The 5,711-nt window shown below is 39.9% G+C and overlaps 1 long non-coding RNA gene across 1 annotated transcript; it reads right to left on the bottom strand.

Annotated features, from left to right (window-relative positions):
• Nucleotides 1-706: 706 nt before the first annotated feature.
• On the bottom strand, nt 707-4,732 carry LOC102297846. The gene is made up of 4 exons (XR_316849.2): nt 4,582-4,732; nt 4,293-4,399; nt 1,260-1,318; nt 707-1,149 (listed from the first exon to the last, which is right to left on the bottom strand). It is a non-coding gene; the product is annotated as an uncharacterized LOC102297846 (long non-coding RNA).
• Between the last annotated feature and the right edge of the window lie 979 nt (nt 4,733-5,711).

Here is a 5,711-nt window from a genome sequence, read left to right as displayed (position 1 = left end):
ATCAGTGAATCATTTTCTCATTCACTCTTGGCAGTAGGCATGAACCATGTCGGGGCCTGGTGCTGTCCAACTCTTCATACTGGAGACCCTTTCTTGGATGTCTGCCACTGTGATGGTTACTGGACCCTGTTCAGGGAGGTCGCTGTGGTCTGCCCTCAGATCCACTAGCAGGGAGAACTGAGCATTGCCGTTATGGGTTGCGTCCTTCTCCCATATGCTCTTCCAGTATTGTTCCATCTCCAGCCTTGGTGGTGCGGTTCCCATATTGTTCCCCTGCCACTGAGAGTACACCTTGGCTGGTTCTGTGGAGAACAGCTGCATATTTACGCTGACATCATCCTAGTGCAAAGACAAGTGGAAGCAGATAAAAACAACAAGCACGCATGCTACAAACTTTACCCGAGTCATTTAGACAGCTGTTAGCACATGATTCTCCTTATGGGGACCTGATCTGTTTAATATGCTGCTGAGAATATAGCCCAGAAGAAGCGTAGAGTATAACTTTTATTTTGGAAAGAGCCATTTCTCTGTAATTTTTCAAAGATGAGTGATTTCTCAATCAATTTGTTGTTTCAGCAACATTAAATTAAAAAAACTGTACTTTTGAGCTATTTATAATTTTAATAAATGACAAATTAAAAAGGCACGAACATTTTTTTGTATCAAAAAAATATCGAACTGTGACACCAAATTATCGAACCGAACCATGAATTTTGTGTATTGTTATAGATGTATAGTTTAGTTGAAGATCATAATTCTATGAAAGAGTGAAGTGAAAAGTGAAACAGAAAGCATGAGGACACCAAAATGACTCTGCAGCAACTTACAAAAAGAATTGGAATTAACACTTATTCACAAGAACAATTGTGCTTTACTAAAGATAATATCTCAGAGCTCAGGATTATCTGTGTGAGCATGCTTTCTTAAATATTTGAACCAACTCAACAACCAACTGGTTGCAAACCAGAAGCCAGATGCTTAGAAAATACACAGGAAGCATGAGAAACAGGCTCTCTGGGTCTCTGTGACCTGTGTAACAAAAGCAGCAATAAAAAACTGGTTAAACCAAATAATGCTCACGTCAGTTGTATTGTGAACCAGGTTGTAAAGGTCCAGTGTGGTATCCTACGTGTCTGTTGTGTTGAGTCACTGCAGGGTCAGACAGGACAACAGACAGGACAAAGACAGAGTTATTCAGCATCCTTATTTATCAGTGGGCAAACACTGAGGTGGATCTGGCAGGCCCTAAAATAACTCACATGAGCAACAACGCACCATCCATTACCCTGATGTTAGCTTCATGTCCAACATCTCTCACCTGAAAAGGGTAAAACTGAGAACTATAAATAAAAAATGTAAAAGCACAGTGGCTCTTAGAATGGGAAACATGAAGAAAGTAGCTCTAAATGTAAGAATAAAATATTAGAAGATAAACATCTGGGAGGAAAATGATAAGGCAAGTAAACTTGTTATCAAGTAAATTTAAAATAATTTAACAAACTATAAAGATACGAACAGGGGAAATAAGACATAGCAATAGAGAAAAGTTGAGAAAAATATAATTCAGTGAGTAAACGAAAGCTTAAATAAAATAATTACTGTTTAGAGTGTAATGTTAATAATAATAATAATAATAATAATAATAATAATAATAATAACAACAACACAGTAATTAGAAAGTTGTAATAAATGTCATTAAGCGTAACAGGAAAGTAAGAGGAAGGAAGGCAAAAGTGATTACACTTGAGACCTTTTAAGAAAAATGAAAAGTTTAAATTGAAAGAAAAAGACTTTGGCTGTGAAAAGAAATAACAGAAGTAAAAGCTGCAGAATACATGGCTGGCCATCCTGCAGCCGTGAATCACTACAGTTGCCTAAGGAAAAAAAAAAGCATTGTCAGATCTCTTGAGAAAGAATTAATAAAGGGATCTTTGGTATCTGGAACACTTTCTTTGGTGCTGGTCAGAATGTGTGTAATCTTTTAGCTTGTCTTGATGTCAGTGGCTTCTAAGAAATAACATTTTGAAGAGTTTTAGAGGAGCTTGGCATAGGGTTAGGTCTTAACCCTTCAAACCCCAGGGTGTCAGGCTTGAAGCAGGAGTGTTTGTAAGTTTATAACACTCCCACAACATTAGAGGGACTTTGGCCACCTAATAGGTCATCCCAAATGAAAATTGTGAACAAACCCCAAATTAGAAAATGGGGCATAAACGGTCTTTCCTCTGTGTGGCAGGGTCCAGTTGTCTGTGGATTGACGCATTCAAATTGCCCAAAATGCATACTCTAGCAGGAACTGCTGGACTAAATGCCTAACTCTATTCTAGTTATAGTGTGCAGAGGTAGAGTTTGAAGCACTGAGGAGGGGCATGCAGTCTGACTGGGCACTTGGCAATCAAGAGTTGGGTATGGGGCAAACTGAGAATTCTGTTGTTCCTTATTCTACTTGTTTTCCAATTTTGTTGTTGTCATTCTAATTCTGTTGTTTTCATTAACATTCCGTTGTCTTTCAAATTCCACTGTTTTCTTTCAACTTCCGTTGTTTTCATTCAAATACTGTTGTTTTAATTGAAATTCTGTTGTTTTCATTCATATTCTGTTGTTTCATTCAAATTCCACTGTTTTCATTTAAATTCTGCTGTTTGTTTTCAAATTTAGTTGTTTTCATTCAAAGTCTGTTTTATTTTCATTCAAATTCTGTTCTTCTCATTCAAATTCTGCTGTTCCTTATTCTACTTGTTTTCCAATTGTGTTGTTGTCATTCATATTCTGTTGTTTTCATTCAAATTCTGTTGTTTTCATTGAATTTTGTTGTTTTCATTCTAATTCTGTTTTTCTCATACTAATTCTGTTGGTCCTTATTCTACTTCTGTTGTTTTCTTCCTAATTTTGTTTTCATTCAAATTCTGCCCGCCTACTACGCTTGCAAAGGTAAAACGATTGGCTAGAATTCAAAGTTTATTACATCTCAGGGAAAAAAGCACCGAAAGAAAGCACCGAAATGTGCGCTGCTTTTCGGTCTGGTTACTACCGTTTATGTCAGAACCGGTGCCATCGATACCAGTACCCATCCCTGCTGAGGAGTGACAAAATTTTCTCATGATAGTCTTTCTGGTTTAGCAATACTGTGTACCTGCCCTTGTCTGCTGGAAGGATGATAATGTTATTGTCTCCTCTCCTCCATGCTGATGTTGGATGCTGGGGGCTTCGCATTGCTGTGACAGGCTGAAACCTTCGTCCGTAGTTTCTCTGCTTCCACGTCTGCAATATTGTTGTTTCGAATTGCTGTTTCTGTGGCTGTGATCAGCTCCACTAGCGGGATATGTCTCGGCATCACAGCAAAATTCAACCCTTTGGCAAGGATGTTTTTCTCTGCTTGGGTTAGCTGTCTGTCAGACAAATTCTTCACCCACTTGTCCACATTGTCGGTGTGGCATCCTCTCTCCATGGCCACTGATGACGTTCTCCCCATTTTGCTTGCTGGTTTCCGACGAAGTCAAACTTCCTTTGTTACCTGGTCTTAGACTTCTCATGCTGTGCTAGATGAGCCTTCTCAAGGAATTCAAACACCTTTTTAAGAGTATTGTCATGTAGAAGCATTGTAAGTCTCTGTCAGATCTGCTCCTTTTGCCATCTTACAATGCTGTGATTGCAGCCATTCCCCAACTCTCTGTAAATGGTACTCATGGCCATTGATCAGTAGTCTTTGATCAATGAGCTTTGATCAGTGGTTGTTGATCAATGGTCATGAGACTTTGAATATTAATAATCAAGGAACTGACCTCCCAGCCCATTGTTCCTTCAGTGGTGCTAGTTTCAGTCATTATGCAATGTACTGTTTATAAGATTGGGGAAACCTGCAGTCAGCTGAGACTGAAGAAGTCACTTGGATGAGTGACAAAACATTTCTCCCACTGAAAACACCAGATGAACGGCATCAAACTTTGGGGATTTACTTACCTGGTTGATTGAGCATGCATCAACACATCATTATCCAGCATTTTGCGCATAAATTGTTATTATTAGTTGTCACATCCTGTTTTTGAGAGTTAAAATACATAACATTCATATAAGAAATAAACTGTGTAAACTTGTGTAAACTGTATGTGGTGTTAAATAGGCCTATACTACTGTACTTTAATGTCACTTACAAGGGTGGTACTTCAAGAGCCATATATTTTATTTTATGAGGTGGTACTCATTGTGAAAAGTTTTAGAACCACTGGTCAAAAGAATTACAAGTATATAGTTTCCCTCTGTGTATGTGTGTGTTTGTGTATCAGAAAATAACCTACCAAAAAGCTGTGGTCAACACAAATGGTCATCCTGACACGCGCACAGGCATCTTCACCTGCAGAGTACAGGGTACCGATTACTTCGACTTCCACACTGTGGAAACACGCTGAGGAACACAAGACAAAAATATGAGGCAGGGAACTGACTATGGTAAGCAGACAATCTGGTGAAGGTTCAATGTGAGCACTGGTCATAAATACTGCTGAAGTAATTGCCAACAGGTGAGGAGCGAGGAGGGCTCCACCCAGGGGAGGAGAGCCGATGCTGTGGAAAATTACTCAGACTCACCCAGATCATGACAAGACCATTGTGGAGGGCTGCACCAATAAGCCTATAGGACACAGGAGTCGAACTCCAGGCCTCGAGGGCCGGAGTCCTGCAGGTTTTAGATGCGTCCTTGATCCAACACAGCTGATTCAAATGGCTAAATGACCTCCTCAGCATGTCTTGAAGTTCTCCAGAAGCCTGGTAATGAACTAATCATTTGATTCAGGTGTGTTGACCCAGGGTGAGATCTAAACCCTGCAGGACACCGGCCCTCGAGGCCTGGAGTGCGACACCCCTGCTATAGGAGATCAAATTAATAAACTGAATGTTACAGCCCAAGCAGGGCCTCCTGAAACTGTCCTTGTGTGGGTGTGGTGTTCTTTCTCCTCCTCTCTTGCACCACCCCTCTGTCTCTCTCTCACTTCTCTCTCCCCGGGACACAGCTGCTTTTTATTAGCCTTGTTTACCAAGGACCCAGTCAGCAATCACCTCTCTGAGGCTATATAAGCTGGGGATGACCTGCAAGGGAGGTGGGTTTTTTCCCCCCTCATGGTTTTTTTTTTTATTTTAAAATTAAAAACTAGGTTTTAGAAAGGCTCCTTTGAGTAGTAAGTAGATGGGCTTGTGGTCCCTGGAAGTGTTTCCCCATGGTGAGGAGTTAAGTAAGAAGTGTGGGAAGTGCCTCCCTTATTTGTTCGGTAGTTTTTCCTTTTGCTGTTGCAACTGCTTCCTTTGTTTCATTGGCATTATTGGTAAAACGGTGTTGCCGGCTCTTTAAGTTAAGGTTATTTGTAATAAAACTACATTGTTCGTAATAAAACTATATTTTTATAGAACACCTCTGTCTGTTTTTCTTTTCATTCCATTCCCGGACCCATTTGTTACTGGTCCCCACACTCACACCCGTAGGCCACTTTGTGGAGATGTAACACTGAAATAGAAATCACAACACTGCTGAATTAAAGACTAAACTTTTAACATAACTGGCTTGTTTTTACATATCATACATGTTCTGAAAAATAGCTCAATATAACCAAGTCAGCTTGAAAAACTAGCATGGGTTTGGTTAAATACACTTATTTACAGTTTTTCTCAGTCGCTTTGGTGCGTTCCTCAGAACACCATTAACATTTGCACAGCAGTTAGTGCAT

Source organism: Haplochromis burtoni, unplaced genomic scaffold (assembly GCF_018398535.1).
Source record: "Haplochromis burtoni strain Fernald_Lab_line unplaced genomic scaffold, NCSU_Asbu1 Contig_183, whole genome shotgun sequence".
Taxonomy (NCBI): domain Eukaryota; kingdom Metazoa; phylum Chordata; class Actinopteri; order Cichliformes; family Cichlidae; genus Haplochromis; species Haplochromis burtoni.
The sequence above is the reverse complement of the archived record's forward strand: the minus strand, read 5'-3'. Positions and strand labels throughout refer to the sequence as shown.